We start from the raw sequence: 16,880 nt of genomic DNA, 5'->3' as shown, positions 1-16,880 counted from the left end.
ACAAAGGGTGCACTGAGGCTGGCATCCCAGACAGAGCAGGTGGGACATGGTAAGAGACACAGGTGGATAGGGGGATGGGGTAGTTATAGGGTGACCAGACGTCCCATTTTTAAAGGGGCAGTCCCGTATTTGAGCCCTCCTGCAGGTATCCCGACTTTTTCTTAAAAATGGGCAAATTGTCCTGTATTTTCTGTTTCTCTTCCCATCAGTACTGGTAGGCCCTGTTGCTGGCCGGATCCCTGCTCGCCAGCCCACCAGTGCTGGGGGTGGGGGGATCCAGTGGCCAACGATGGGGGTGGGTGTGCAAGGCTGGTGGCGGGGCAACATGCAGTGCATGGGGAGGCCGCTCCCCCTGCTTGTCCATCAGCACAGCCCTCGCTGCGTGCCAGCTCTCAGCCATCAGGGCCCAAACCCCTGTCCCATTTTTGGCCGGTATTTTTGGCCGGCTGCACGCTGCGATGTCTGGGGAGTGCGGGCACGCGCCAGGTGGCAGCCGGTTACGTGTCACCTCTGCTGCCCACCCTTTGGCCCTGTATGTGTGCCCCCCTCTCGCTGTCCTCTCCCTGCTTTGCCCTGTCACCCCCACATCCCCACTGCTCCTCCAAATCCCCCCCAGCAGGGCGTGTCCCACTCCCAGCTCTGTGCGGAGAACCAGCCCCTGGTCAGAGCGCTCAGCTCACCAGCAGCCTGGCCAGCAGGCTCCTTCCTTCCCCCACTGCCTCTGGCTGGGCCGGTGCCCGGGAGCCCTGCATGTGCCAAAGCCGGCATGGGGAAGCCTCTCCGCCCCTCAGCTAAGCTCCGGAGTGGCGGGAGGGGACAGGGCGGGAAGCAACTTCCAACCTGTTCATGCCCCAAATCTGCAGGCTCCACAGCAGCCTCCGGGGCAAGGGGATAGCTCCCTCTTCATTCCCCTCCCTCTCCCTCCCTCCAGCCCTGGTTCCTGCCCCCAGGGAGCATGGGGCTGCTCCATCCCCTAGGCACCCTCCCCTGTTTAGCCACCTCTCTGGCTGGGTTCACTGAAGTCCCTGCAGTCAGGTTCCCTGGCCCCTGGTGCAGAATCATCCTTAGGGCTTAACCCCTCCCTGCCCACACTGTAGCCGGGGCACAGGAGGTGGCTGGGTTATGTCAGTGGCCAGCAGCAACCTGGAGGTGTTAGCTGCCTTTCGACACTGTCCAGGCAGGAAGGGACAAGCTGTTTCCAGCCATTTGAGGTGGGGGAGAAGAGATGAGGTCTGCAAAGACATGAGCCAGGTCATTCTTCTCCCCGCCCTGGCATCTGGAAGCAGCTCCCGTCCCTTCCCTCCTGCACAGTGCCAAAAGGCTGCTGCTGGCCACATTCTGGTGTAAACCCTGACAGAAATCTGGGGGGGGGAAGGGAGGGGCATGTGATGCTGCGTGCCCCCCCAGCCCCCCATCTTGCCTCATGAAGACACAGCACCAGGTACCAGGTGAGGTGGGTCCGTTCCAGGGGCCCAGCCAGGCATGGAAGGCAGAGAACGCCGGGCAGGGAGGGTCGGGTTGGTCGGTCAACCCCCATGTAAGAGAGGCGTATGGGAGGGGTGTGTGTGTGTGTGTGTGTGTGTGTGTGACCTCTCTCTGTTTGTGTGCGGGGGGGGATAGGGTGTGTGTAACCCCTCCCCTTGTGAACCTTAAAGCCTTAAAGATAAAAAGGTAAATACAAATAATCCAGCCACACAATATTTCTTTTTATCAGGGGCTCAGTCAATTTGATGTTAATTTGAATGTTTGCACTGCATAGTTCGAATTGATTGCTGTTGAACTCGCTTGCATACGATTAATTTTACCAGGTGTCCCGTATTCAGTACAGGGAAATATGGTCACCCTACTTCTGGCAGCAAGAGAGTACGCAGAGATTCAAAGACCTGCCTTTCCCACCTGCGTGTCTCGTGGTTCCTAAGCCATTTCATTAAGTACACTTCCTGAAGAAGGGCCGGATCTAACATTAACAGCCCTGGGGTAGAGGAATTTGTTGGGTTTATTTTCATTTCATGGTATGATCTAACACCAGTAACAGAAAAACATTCCATAAAAGGCAAGGCAAACCCCTAAACATCTGTCAGAGAGCCAGAAATCAGGCTCCCTTATCACAAAAGGAAACACAGGGCGGCAAAAAACATCACACACATTAAACCAGCAGCTAAGCTGTAAAAGCTCAAGGGGAAGAACCCTGTTCTAACACAAGGCAGAACCAATGAACCAGCTCCCCATCTCCACTGAAGATGAGTTTGCAAAAATCTAATAAATGTTATTGGCACTATTCCTTGTGAAGCCAAGTGCCCAGCTATCAAGAGTCCAACTGCCCAGGGCTCAGAGGGGGGAGAGAAAAAAACTGAATAAACCTCCAAAGTAACTTAAAATAGCGATTCTACACCTAAAAATGTCAGGTCTTTGAGTCCCCTCCTTGGCCTTCCAGGGCTAGATGTGAGCACTGGGTCTCAAGGGGGGAGGGATAGCTCAGTGGTTTGAGCATTGACCCAGGGTTGTGAGTTCAATTCTTGAGTGGGCCATTTAGGGATCTGGGGCAAAAATTGGGGATTGGTCCTGATTCAAGCAGGGGGTTGGACTAGATGACCTCCTGAGGTCCCTTCCAACCCTAACCTTCTATGATTCATGGGGCTGAGAATCTCCCCACCCTGGTGGGATAAAATCCCCAATCTAGCTCTGTACAGTGCTGAAAGTCCAGACACTTGAATGGCCAGAAAAGCAGGTATTGGCTAAGAGCTGAATTTTGCCAATCCTGGGGTTCAGGAAGATGTAACTGGGGGGAAGAGAATGCCAACGGGAGTTTAACTCCTGGTAGAACTACTCAAGCCACACAAGTCAAAGGGTGGGGCCCAGATGAAAAGCAGCCCACTGGCTTTCCGGGTTGGGGATAGGCCAACCAACCGATCCGTGTAAAAATGTCAAGGTACAGTGATGAGCTGCCAAAAGCTGAAGAACCGGTTCCTTCAGTCACTCCGGGTCTTCGGCAGCACTGAAGGACCCGCCGCCGAAGTGCCGCGGAAGACCCGGAGCGAGTGAAGGACCTGCTGCCGAAGTGCCGCTGAAGACCCGGAGCACCGCCAGGTGAGTAAAAATTAAAAAGGGATTTTCAGGGGAGCCTCCCTAGCCAAGAGCTCAGGCGCGCCAGACAGGATGGTCCCGCAGGCCAGATGTGGCCTGCGGGCTGGAGTTTGCCCACCCCTTTAACAACCGGTTCTAAACCGGCTTCAAAATTTAACAACCGGTTCACGCGAACCAGTGCAAACGGGCTCCAGCTCTCCACTGGGTACAGACACAAGGTAGCCATTCTGGCCCACACCATGCCAAAGTAATGTCTCTGTCTTGGGACAAATGGCAAGTGATGGTAAAAGCCACCAGGAAGCCACGATTCCGAGAAGGTCTTTACGGAAGGTAAAACAAACGATGAGTGTAGGTTTCTGGAGCATTAGAACAATGGCTGTAACAACAAAAGCTGCACAGAAGCAAAATAAATGGACAAATCTGATCTCAAAAACCTTGGAATAAGTGAAAGTTGATGGCCAGGAGCCGAAAAAAAGCAATTTAAAAATGAAAACAAAGCCATAATATATTTGAAGAGGCAAGATGGTTTCCTCTCAGAGGGAGGAAATAGCATTAATTATGACTTTCAAAGCAGAATATTCACTCATAGGCTGGGAGCCATTTACAGCTGATTGTGCCAAGCCAGGTTTCAAACAAATACAAGAAAATGACAATTCTACGTTATACAGCAACAAATAGCTACTATGATGAGACCAAAGATCATTCCTACAATTGTCCTCAAATGCTGATTGACAAAATTCCCTGCTTAATAATGGGGGACTTCAATTCCTAGGTTGGGGATGACAACAACGGAGTGGAGAAAGCACAGCCTTGGTTCCCAAACTCAAAATGATGAAAGACTGATAGAGCGGAATCAAGGCTCATAACCAATGGAACACCATTCCCACACAAAGATATACATAAAGAAAGTTGGAATTCCTCAGATGAAGTCACCAGGAATCAGATTGACCATCTGTGTATTTAAGGAAATTTAGATCAGCTGTGCAGGACATCTGAGCGGACAGAGGAGCTGATGTCAAAAGTGACCCTAATTTATGTGTGGCAAGGATGAAGATCAAACTCAAGAAAAAGAAAGTTGAAAACAATTATAAGCCAAATCAGCTGGGAGGAAGAATTAATCAGAAATATGTCACTGATGATTGGGAATCATTTAAGAACACCTTTCTAGATGTGCCTAAAGAGCCACAGTCCCAGAATTGATGAAGAAGACTGAACTGGTTTAAAAAAAGCCAACCTGGTTTAGAGGCAAAGTGAAGGCAGCTATAAAAAATAAATAAAAATATATATATAACAATTGGAAGAAAGGGGAGTTTGATGATCATAATGGTTTCTTCTGGCTTTGGAATCTAAGAATCTAATGAAAACCCCAGCAACTCCTTAGTCAAACATTACATTAGAAGACAAGGAGTGAGTCAATCTGTTATACCTGGGCAGTAATGTGCATGCCAATGGGTATGTCCAGAAGGAAATGTCACACATTAGCCAGCTGCATTCACCAGTTTAAACTAGTTTTGGTCATTGAAAAATCTACAACTTAAAAACCAAACGATGAACCTTCAACTGAAATGTTACCTCTATCTTAATATATGGATGTGAAAGCTGGAAATCCATCAAAGGGACAGCTGCCCAAATGCCCATGAAAGCTGATGCCTTCGACAAATACTAGGTATTAAATGGAATGGCATTTTAACAAACTCTGAGATTCAATAATTCCCTCACTCTAAAGTTATCCAGAAAAGCAGGTGGAAATCTCTGGCACATGTGTTTCAGAGGGAAGTCAGAGTGTCTGCCATCGACCAGCTGGAGGCACACACAAAAGCAGCTGTCCAAAAGAATCTATCCATTGAAGACTACTCAGAAGAACTTACCATCATAGGACATGTAAACAGTGGCCCAGGATAGATGGGGATGGGGGCCCTTGTTTGTGCCCCAAGCGATGTCTGACAGTGGGGGATGGATCAGAGAGATTTTGGAACTCTTGTAGGAGGAACTGGGAGCCTGTTCCAAGCCTGGGGGTGAAATCAAGAGTGGGAAGAGACAAAGGGAGCAGCAAGGAGAGGGCTTGGGGGGAATGTTGGGAGTAAGAGGGATGCGGAGAGCAGCGATGGCGGCGGGGTGAGGTATGGAGGGTGAGGATGTTGAGTGCGAGGTGGGAAAGGCAGGTGCCTATGAGGGAAACTCAGTGTGTGGGGGGGGGAGGGCTGATGCGGTCATAGCGGCAGGAGAGGAGGGGGCTTTAGCATGCTAGATCAACAGGAGGGGAAGAGGCGATGATCTTCCCCAAGTGTGATCCATTTGGCTGTATAGAGTCCTTGTAGATAAGAGTTGGGAAGGGCCATTTCAAAGGAGGCTGCTGCAGGGAACACACAGTAGGGAATGATCCTGTGTGGTGGTGGGGTGGTGGTGGGGTGAATGGGATTGATAGGATTTCTAGAGAGCTGGGCATTTGGGACTATTCTGCTGACTCCTGGGCAGCTGGTTCACTCAGCTGGACTGCTCTTAAAGGGCCAGGAACCCTACCCCCAGCTGCTAGCCTGCCTCCTGTCCCCCAGCCCACACAAGCTGTTGAAAACACTCTGATGTAAAATGCCTAGATAACTATTTCTAACTGTAAGTCTTTTGGAAGATGGATGTTTTCCCTCTGCTCTCTGTGCGGCCTGGCTCCAATCCCTGGGCCTTGGCTCCGACAGTGGGGTTGAAGTGGCCCTGCTTGCCAGACTGCGCTTCTGGCTTCCCCCACTCCCTCACTGCAAACCAGATGCCACCTATGGCTCCCTGACCTCCTGCTGCCTGGTCCCATCAAATAGCACAGCAAGTGTGCATTGGAATCAAATTAGCTCCCCCTTGTGAGAGAAGATGCAGAGGCAGGTGCAGGCAGGTCCAAGCAGGGCGGGGAGACAAAACAAAACGCCAGGTGCAACAAAATATCTGATTCCACACCAAAATGCTGAATTTTGTGGCATATTAGGAAAATGTCAGATTTCCTGGCCACAGAGCCCTCTGACACTGACTGAGACAGACAGTGCAGGTTACACTTCTCGGAGCAACTGATACAGACTCTCTGCAGACTCTGGCAAACACTGCCGCCTCAATAGTGTGACTCAGGGTCACGTTTTCAGGATTATTTTTGCTACAACCATAATTTAAAAAGCCAGCTGGGATTCTGGAACGTGATCCTGCAGCTGGGGGAACGCTGCAGCATTGCAGAATGCACAGGGCTCTGCTCTGGCCCATTCCCATCACATTCCCCTGAGCGCTGCCTGCTGCAGTATAGTCCACTGCTGTTGGGGGAATTAATGAGAGTGATCTGCCTCCTCCCATTCTCAAGCTGCCCTCCCTGGATAGATGGTATTGTCTGATTTCCTCTCAGTCGCCTTCCCTGCAGGCTGATTGTGCCAAGGTCCCTGTGCCCTGGCTCTGAGGGTTTATTTCCCAGTCCTTTCCTGTGCATACAGGGGTCTCGGCTGAGCTTGGCTGCTCTGGGCCATCCCAAGTCCAGCTTCCGTAGTTAGTAAGTAAGAAGCTTTTACAGAGATTGATGCCACAACAAGGGCACTATTTCAGACTGGGGCGGGGGGCAAACTTTAACCATGATTCCAGGAACTACTTAGGCACCTGAAAACTCTAGTTTTTTTGGCACATAATTTAGAAATTACTAATAGGAGCACTGTATCTAACTCCTATTTAAAGAAAGGAAAAAAATATACAAACACCAGTTAAAGCCATATTTTAAGTTTATATGTAAATTTAGAAAAATCAGGCGATAATACAGCCACATCTTCCTGTCGTGGAAAAATTAACCACACGTTGTGTTTGGATCAGAACAAGCCTGAGGCTCCTTCATTGATTACAAGCGCAGAGGGGTAACAGCTCTAAGTAGCTGCCCCCCGATGCAAAGCACACACAGCTTTTTAAAGCTTAAAACCACAGACAAATTACACATATATCCGTATTAATTACCTTATTTGGAATACATTGCAAAATTAACACTGGTCAAAAGCAAAAACAAGCGTCTCTCCCACTAGGCCCTTCCTGTTATTCACTGTCTGTTCTTTTGCGGTCAGCGACCTTTCTAACACAACTGTTGCGGTTATATATGTCATAAGCTTGACTGTTGCAAATTTGTTCTGCCTGGGGACTTTTCCATACTGCCCCTTCATACCCCTTATGCACAGAAAACCATTGTTCCGTTTGGGGGACTTTCCACTGTGACTTCTCCTATCCCTTGACGCACATAAGCAAGCAGGATCTCAGTTTACGGCCTGCAGGCAAGCTTGACCAAAGTCAGGGCGTTGACCTGAGTTTTATGTCCTGTTAATTTTCCCTCACAGTTCCCCCCTTTGAGGCCTCTTCGGCCTCACTTTAGTCTATCATACCTCCATGGTCATTAATTTATTAATTTCCTCTCTCTCTTCCTCACGTACTACCTGCATTTCCTCGTCTTCTTCCCCTCCTACCTGCATTTCCTCATAAACATTCATTGCTGCCTCTTGTCTCCTGTTACCATAGAGTTTATTGAGAATCATTAGTGCCACTTGTTCCTTTACATTGAGCTTAATTGGTCTAGGACCAGGCAGGCAATGATAAACACATCTACTACAACAGCAATAACATAACCCCATACCAAACAGTAATAAAAACGACATTCCTATGACAATAAAACAATGGGGTGGAGATTGCTGAATAGTCTTAGTCATAAAACACAAAGCATCATACTTAATACATAAGGTAGACTCCCTATAGGCTGTATGAAAGGCATTCTTTTCAACTTGATATATATTTTGGAGTATGTGAATCTGTCCCTGTAGGTCCAAAATTTTCTGAATCTCTGGTAGAATTGAAAGCAAATTTTGGAATTGATCAGGTACTAAAGTAGTCCAGTTAAAGGGTATTTGGAACCTAAGGGCTAATTGTAGAATTTTATCTGCAGGCCAATGTATGATATGGCTTCCTGTAGCAGTGGTAAGATTAAAATGTACATCATTCAAGGTAGTGGTCTTAACATGCACACAGCTATTATTAGCTTGGAAAAGTAGATGAACTGTCAGGGTTGTCCCACGTTCCATCCCCTCCCAACAAATGTTATCATGAACAGTGACAACTTTTTCCTGGCTTCAGTTTAGGTACACACTGAAGTTGTGGGGTTCTAGCGGCCAGAGTGTCCATTGATTTTCTATTCCTATCCAGATATCGGGTGTTATTTCAGGAGCACTGACTACAAATTGGTTAGGCATACCAGGTGGTTTAATTTCCCAAATGTCTTCCCAATCCAAATGTCTTCCCAATTTCCCAATCCCACATGCATCCTCCCCATGGACCCAGCAGGATTCAGTATGTGGAAGCCACGTCCCTCCGACCGGCCTGTATGCTTGGAAGGAACACTGCGAACATCTGCATTTCCACTCAGAGAATCTTCAAGTATGTCTCCCTGGCCACAGATCAGATGGTACTCCCGAGGTGGCTGTAAGGGTCGAGGGCCACCCCTGATGTCTGAGGTCTTTCTGAATGTCCTTTAGCTGGTTATTTAGAAAATCTTGGATCTCCCGAACAAGCCAGGTCCCACTGCAATGCCTTCCCAGCCCCAGCGATATTAAGCACCATATCTGTTATAAGCTTCTGGGTCATTGCACTAAGGGTGGAGATAACGTATAATTCACCAACACCAGCCTGAACCTGAGCTAGCTGTGCTCCAGCAATAGGGCCCGTGGCTTTTTCCAACTGTCCTAATTTTTCCTCTTGTTGCTGACCTTTATGGATATTCCAGATTGCCACTATGCTATTTTCACCATCCCATAGGTGTCCAGCCAAGTCCCTTTTCTTTCTAGGGGAAACCCAGCCCCTTTGCTGTGCTAACCTGATGGCAGCCCCTTCGGAGCAATTTGGATATGTAGAGGTAATTTAAAAACTGGATAAGGGCAATGTGAATTTAATGGTCCCTAATGTAGCATTAATGACAGTCCACCAATGTCCTAACACATCTCTCCTCTGTGAAGTATCACACCACATCGATTGGCTAAACACCTTCACAGTAGGCTGAGAGGCATCGGCATGAATGGCATAAGAAGGGGTATATTACAACAGGGTACAGGTCAAATGATCAGTGACCGGCACATTTTCAGTACAGGTAATTTTTTTTCAGCAGCAGAACAAACTTTTTGGGTATTTGTTTGATTATTTACCAGTTGGGTGATCAAATAACAGTAAGGGCCTACTTCGTCCAATACACTGTGGAGTTCAGGAGCTGCCATCATATTTACCCCATCATAGAACCCATTCATCTTAATTTTTGATTCCTGGGGCTCATTTGTAGTAATATTATATATTTCTATTTTTACCGACCCATTTGTTTTCCATTCAATTGTTTGCTCATATGAACTATTCTGAACTGAAAAAAAATTATTTTTTCTGAACAAAATTTTAGTAAATCACTAAGATGTGAAGGCCCGGGCCATTGGGTTTCATGAGAATATACGGTATTATCTGTATTCGGGTAAATTTTAGGGGTGGTGACCGAGGTGGAGGGAATGGTGTGAGTAATGTCAGGGGCAGCAAGCTGTTTTTCGTATTTATTCTTTGGAAGCCAATTAGGGAGGGCAGTGCATTCTGTCAGTAAGCACAGAGCCCAGCCCCCAGAAAAAAACCACCCACCACTCAACTCCACATTTCCAAGTGCGGTCCCCACAATTCTCTCCCTGCCAATTAACAATACTTCCTCTTTTCCACCAGGGCCAATTCTTAATGTCTTTTGTAGTCAGGAATCCCTGGACTTTGGCGGTTTCAGCAGAGCGAGTGTTCCTTCTTCTTTCTTGGAAGAGCCGTGGTTTAGCATTATGCAGGGGAGAGGTTACTAGCACATCACCCTGTAATGGTTTGGTTCTTCTAGCAAAGTCCAAATGCACAGTAGTTCTGTCAGTGGATAAGGGAGAGGTTACCGGCTTTTCACCTTGTCCTTCACTCCTGCTGTCCAGAAGGAGCAACAATGCCAGAAGGAAAGATAGACCGATCGTCAGTCGGGGAGCCATTACAGTGAGAAACATGGGCAGGTAGTCAATTCTCTGCACTTCACAGCAGTGTTGATAATTAACAGGACTTGATAAGGGTCTTTCAGCATGGGGTCAGGGCAGTTCCTCGCTGATGGATCTCTATGTAGATCCAGTCTCCTGGTTTCAGTGAGCGGCAGGGCTGCTGTATATAAAAAAGACCTAACAGATTTCGTTAGAGCCTGACAATAATTAAGCATTGTGTCATCCATTGAATGACTGTCCATCTGAGCCAGGGCCAGTGTGGGTGCAGCCAATAGTTGCATCGGGTGCCCTGTTAGAATTTCATGTGGGCTGAGTCCAGTCTTTTGATTGGGAGTGGCCCTCATATTCATTAATGCTAATGGAAGGGCATTTGGCCACTTTAAATTTGTTTTAGCACGGATCTTGGCCAGTTTATTTTTTAAAATCCCATTTTGACGTTTTACTGTCTCGGCAGACTGCAGGTAGTGGGGGCAGTGGAGATTGTGTTGGATCCGTAAAGCTGCACATAACTTGTTATGATTTGTCCAATAACATTAGGTCCACTATCACTGTTGCTACTCACAGGTATGCCAAATCATGGTATGAAATTTTTAAACAAAGTTTTACAACAGTTTTGGCATCTGCCTTTTTTTTTTTAAACAGGGAAATACATTACTAAAACTAACACATACTTACAATTACAACATTTAAACATTTGAATCAGTCTGAATATTTACAAAAGGTCCCCAGGAAGGGGGATGTGCTGCCTGCCTAACCTTGACAGCTTTACCAACACTATGTTGCTGGCAGATTACACACTGTTGGCAGTATTGCTTAAAATACTCCTTTCTTTACAAATACCCTTGCTGTTTGCAGGCAAAACTGAGGAATTACTCCCATGATTTTCTGTATTTGTTTTATAGGCAGGTCAGGTTTCCACCGAATGCATCCAATGAAGTGAGCTGTAGCTCACTCACGAAAGCTTATGCTCAAATAAATTTGTTAGTCTCTAAGGTGCCACAAGTACTCCTTTTCTTTATTATGTAGGTGATTTGCATTAACACAGACATTCTCAGCTTGCTTTTGGATTCAAAGTTATCAGCCGCTTACAGACTTTAAGGACACAATTAACTTTTATCTTCTGCTTTTAAACACACATTGATTTAAAAGGAAAACACAACCCATTTTGGCTTCCCTTTGGCAAAGTGACCGTTGATTACACGAAGCCACCTTAAGACTTAGTGTGGGGCACTGACTACAGCTTTTATCTGCTATTTGTTACCAAAACAGATTTAAAATCTTTTTCCATTTTCCTGGCTTTGACTGCCCTGCTGCAGCCACAACTTTGGCCTTTATTTAAAAACATTTTAAATCTTGTAAAGCGATAAGTCACCTTAAGGATTAAATGCCAAATACCAAAATTAAACAACACTAGTTTCTTTTGTCTGGCAAAAGTATTTTTTGGTTTTACAATTTTAAAACAACACCAACTCATCTTAAACTTATAAAACAAAGATTGTACACACCAGGAGTGTTTTTTTAGCAAATTTGACTAACTTGTTCATAGTTAAATGATTTCACTTAAATAACCTTTTGCCTGGATTATTTACAGAAATTCTTCCAGAGAAATGTGCCCTTTCTCCAAAGAATTTTTTTTTTCATAACACCCTTTTTAACATTTGTACAAAGTTTCACTGCTTAATTTCCTCCAGTAACTACAGAGTTAACCTCTCACTTTCTTTCTTTTAACTTCTTCACAACAGAACCACTAACCCAGTAACCTATCCTTGCAACAAAGCCCATTGTCAACTGTGCCCACATATCTATTCAGGGGACACCATCATAGGGCCTAATCACATCAGCCACACTATCAGAGGCTCGTTCACCTGCACATCTACCAATGTGATATATGCCATCATGTGCCAGCAATGCCCCTCTGCCATGTACATTGGTCAACTGGACAGTCTCTACGTAAAAGAATAAATGGACACAAATCAGATGTCAAGAATTATAACATTCATAAACTAGTTGGAGAACACTTCAATCTCTCTGGTTACTCGATTTCTGATCTCAAAGTGAGTATCCTTCAACAAAAAAACTTCGAAAACAGACTCCAACGAGAGACTGCTGAATTGGAATTAATTTGCAAATTGGATACAATTAACTTAGGCTTGAATAGAGACTGGGAGTGGTTGAGTCATTATACTAAGTGAAACTATTTCCCCTTGTTTATTCCCCCCCACTGTTCCTCAGACGTTCTTGTTAACTCCTGGAAATGTGCTGGAAATGGCCCACCTTGATTATCACTTCAAAAGGTTTTCTCTCCCCCGACCCCACTCTCCTGCTGGTAATAGCTCATCTTAAGTGATCACTCTCCTTACAATGTATATTTTTTCATAGTCTGTGTGTATATATAAAATCTCCTCACTGTACTTTCCACTTTATGCATCCGATGAAGTGAGCTGTAGCTCACGAAAGCTTATGCTCAAATAAATTGGTTAGTCTCTAAGGTGCCACAAGTACTCCTGTTCTTTTTCCTCTGCTGTGGTTGCCTGCTTGTCTGGGCCCGATTCTTTTTTGTTGTTGTTGTTGTTGTTGTATTATTTCTTTCCATGGGCACAGGCATTGTTTTACTACCAATTTAGCAAGGAGGGTGGGCTTTTTGACTAACCCCCTTTTATTTATTTATACACACATATTTACATACACACACATTTATTTCTTTACATCTAGATGCATCTTATTTAATAATAACCTTAATTTTTTATGTCCAGACTTAATACAACCTTTCCCTTATTTGAGGCGGTAACAACCCCTCAGCACCGGTGCTTTGCAGGCAAGGATAGTAGCAGGGCTAGGAACAACAGGAAAGGTAGGAAGAACAGCAACATTAACAGCATGATAAAATGGGGGAGTTACACTCACTAACTGTAGGAATAATGACTCCTTGCTGAATGCAGGAGGTAAGAACAGGTTGGATTTTCCCTTGGCCTGTTTTGATAGAGGGTGCTGCTGCACCTCAGGAAGGGGTCTTGCTGGGTTTAGGTGAATCTTAATGGATTGGGCAGACCCAATGCATCCAACCTGGTTGGCATGATCGGGTCGCAAGGCTTATAAGGAGGGAGAGACCTTAGCCAGCAGTTACTGTTGCAACGAGGAAGGGCTGGGGTCAGTCTTCTCCTGTAAACTGCCAGGACCTCATTGTGAGTGGGATCAGGCCCGTCCAGATACACACCACAAGGGATACAGCAGATTATACAATTTAATTTACACAGCAAGTCTTTTCCCAAAAGGTTAGCAGGTGAACAAGGGTTTAGGAGGAAAGCATAACGGTCAAACAAAGAACCGATAGAAACGGACAGAGGTGAAGAGACGGGGTGGGAATAAGAGTATTGCCCACCCCTACCGCTTTTGGATCGACCAGGGTGGTAGGGACATTTACTGTATCCAATGGCCCATTTGCTTGCAATAGTAACATGCGCCATCACTGGGTCCCTAAGGAAGGTGGACGGTGGGGACCTTGGTTTGGCCTTCCCCTTCTCCCCCGGCAGTGGGCGGCTATTACGGGATTCCTGTATGTTCTGGAGCAGGAAGGTCATTAACATAGTTTTAATGTGGCGGTGAGAATATTTGGGTTTTATTCAAATTCTTATTTTTACTTTGTTTACAGGTGCTAATTTTTGGTCCAGTCAGCTTTCTTTGGGCAGACTGTGAGAATTTTATCTAATCGCTTCTCCCTGATTTTATTTAACTTTTCCTGGTCATGGCCTGGATTTTGCTTGGGCCACTGAGCTTCTTCACAAACGCAACTCAGTGTTTCCCTAGGCATGACCCCTCATGGAAGCTGGTTTAAATCTGCTCATGTAGGGTTATAACAGTTCATAACCATTTGCAATTCCTCTTTGAATTTAACAGGGTCGTCTCTTATTTTTGGAACTTTTTAAAGTAAATTATACAATTCGGTAGGAGACCAAGGTGCATGTATAGACACCGAGGTCTCATGACCCAAAGCACCAACCCCAGGAATTGGCGCAAGGGGAACATTTCCTGAGTATGGGGAGTCACTGTCTTAGGGGTGAACGTAAGGGGCTTCTGTTGCTTAATATTTCTTGACGGCTAATTGGATTTAAATTCTTTGCCAATTTTCTTTTTATCTCTTTTAATTGTGTTGTAAGTTTCTCCAGGGAGTCCTTGAGACTCCTTATCTGAGATTCAAGGCGCCAGTTTTTTGTTTTTTTGTTTTTTCTGTTTCTTCATGCCAATAGAAATATGCCTCACACTGACATTGGCCAGAAGCACACTTCTGAGGTGCACAATCTTGTCAAGGTCGAAACTTTCCCTCTAGGGAAGACTGTAATTTTGGATCATCCCTGATATACCAGTTCCATTTCTTTAGAAACTTGCAAGTGAAAGGACTATAATTTGTGTACATGTAGTATGCCGGTGTGCCTTTTGGCGGGACAGTGATCCTTTTTGACTCACTGGCCCCCTTGGCGAGGGGGGAGTCCCCTTGGATCCTCCAGCCCACGCCCCCCCAGTACCCGACTCAATTCACTCATCCCACTCACACAGGGAAGGTTTGTTTAGGGCCTCCATGACTTTCTTACAGCTCCCCTTCAGCAAAGAGTGTCGGCTGGCGCCGCATACTCTGTTGCTTTGGGCGAGGTGATCAGACCAGTCAGTGGCTTTTCAAACCGCCTTCAGGCGGGAACCAGAGACAGGGAAGGAAAGAGGGTATGGAAACAGACTGTCTGAGGATGGAAGGGATTGGATCACACACTCCTAGACCCAGACAGCCCCTCGCCGGTCATGAGCCCACGGCTTCACAGGGCGCTCTAGGCATCTTCCTGTGACTCACATTCACACCGATCTACCAACCTTCACTTTCACACTGGCGCACGGAACCAGGTCTATCCACGACCTGCCCATGTCTATCCACGACCTGCCCAGCCACCCTCAGTGGCTCTTCCTGGGGAAACCAAACCTGAAAGGGACTCTAACCCACCCCAAGGGCATCAGGCGTGTCTGGCAGCAAAAAGACCGACTAGAGAGGGCAACTCACCCGAACCCAGAGCCTATGGGCAGTCCTCCACCAGAAACGCACAATAGAGATTTCAAAAGGTCTCTTACCTTTCAGATGGGCCCGGGGTCTGGCGGGGAACTGCTCGCAGTCCTCCGGTTTTGGGGGTCAGCTGTCTATCCGAGTCATGGCACCAAGATCGTCGTGGAAAAATTAACCACGTATTGTGTTTGGATCAGAACAAGCCTGAGGCTCCTTTATTGATTACAAGCGCAGGGGGGTAACAGCTCTAAGTAGCTGCCCCCCAATGCAAAGCACACACATCCTTTTAAAGCTTAAAACCACAGACAAATTACACATATATCCGTATTAATTACCTTATTTGGAATACACTGCAAAATTAACACTGGTCAAAAGCAAAAACAAGCATCTCTCCTACTAGGCCCTTCCTGTTATTCACTGTCTGTTCTTTTGCGGTCAGCGACCTTTCTAACACAACTGTTGCGGTTATATATGTCATAAGCTTGACTATTGCAAATTTGTTCTGCCTGGGGACTTTTCCATACTGCCCCTTCATGTCCCTTATGCACAGAAAACCATTGTTGAGTTTTGGGGACTTTCCACTGTAACTTCTCCTACCCCTTGACACACATAAGCAAGCAGGATCTCAGTTTATGGCCTGCAGGCAAGCTTAACCAAAGTCAGGGTCTTGACCTGAGTTTTATATCCTGTTAATTTTCCCTCACGTTCCCTATCCCAAGCCTTGAGGTATCATAAGAACGGCCATACTTGGTCAGACCAATGGTCCATCTAGCCCAATATCCTGTCTTTTGACGGTAGCCATGCCAGGTGCTTCACAGAGAACAAACAGAACAGGTAATCATCAAGTGATCCATCCCCTGTCGCCCATTCCCAGCTTCTCGCAAACAGAGGCTACGGACACTGCCACACTCAGAGCATCTCTGCCCATCCTGGCCAATAGCCATTTATGGACCTATCCTCCATGAACTGATCTAGTTCTTTTTTTAAGCCTCTTATAATTTGGGCCTTCACAACATCCCCTGGCAACGAGTTCCACAGGTTGACTCTGCGTTGTGTGAAAAATACCTTCCTTTTGTTTGTTTTAAATCTGCTGCCTATTAATTTCATTGGTTCATCCCTGGTTCTTCTGTTATGAGAAGGAGTAAATAACACGTCCTTATTCACTTTCTCCGCACCAGTCATGATTTTATAGATCTCTATCGTATCCCCTCTTGGTCGTCTCTTTTCCAAGCTGAACAGGCCCAGTCTTTTTCATCTCTCGTCATACAGAAGCCATTACATACTCCTAGTCATTTCTGTTGCCCTTTTCTGTACCATTTCCAATTCCAATATATCTTTTCTGAGATGGGGCAACCAGATCTGCACACAGTATTCAAGATGTGGGCGTACTAGGATTTATATAGAGGCAATATGATACTTTCTGTCTTGTTATCTATCTCTTTCCTAATGGTTCCTAACATTTTAGCTTTTCTGACTGCCACTGCACATAGAGCAGATTTTTTCAGAGAACTATCCACAATGACTCCAAGATCTTTCTTGAGTAGCAATGGCTAAGTTAGACCCCATCATTTTATATATATAGCTGGGATTATGTTTTCCAATGTGCATTACTTTGCATTTACTTTCCTATATCAGTTTTGGAGCCTTAATACAAGAACTAATAACTTTAACCAGTAAATAAAATTCATGCATAACATTTGCTTAATATCATTGTCCTTACAACGTCACAC

The 16,880-nt window shown here is 46.0% G+C and overlaps 1 long non-coding RNA gene across 1 annotated transcript; it reads right to left on the bottom strand.

Moving 5' to 3' along the window:
- Positions 1-6,800: 6,800 nt before the first annotated feature.
- On the bottom strand, positions 6,801-11,943 carry LOC122462146. The gene is made up of 2 exons (XR_006284523.1): positions 7,542-11,943; positions 6,801-7,511 (listed from the first exon to the last, which is right to left on the bottom strand). It is a non-coding gene; the product is annotated as an uncharacterized LOC122462146 (long non-coding RNA).
- Between the last annotated feature and the right edge of the window lie 4,937 nt (positions 11,944-16,880).

Source organism: Chelonia mydas, chromosome 10 (genome assembly GCF_015237465.2).
Source record: "Chelonia mydas isolate rCheMyd1 chromosome 10, rCheMyd1.pri.v2, whole genome shotgun sequence".
NCBI lineage: Eukaryota > Metazoa > Chordata > Testudines > Cheloniidae > Chelonia > Chelonia mydas.
This window is presented reverse-complemented; position numbering and strand designations above follow the sequence as displayed.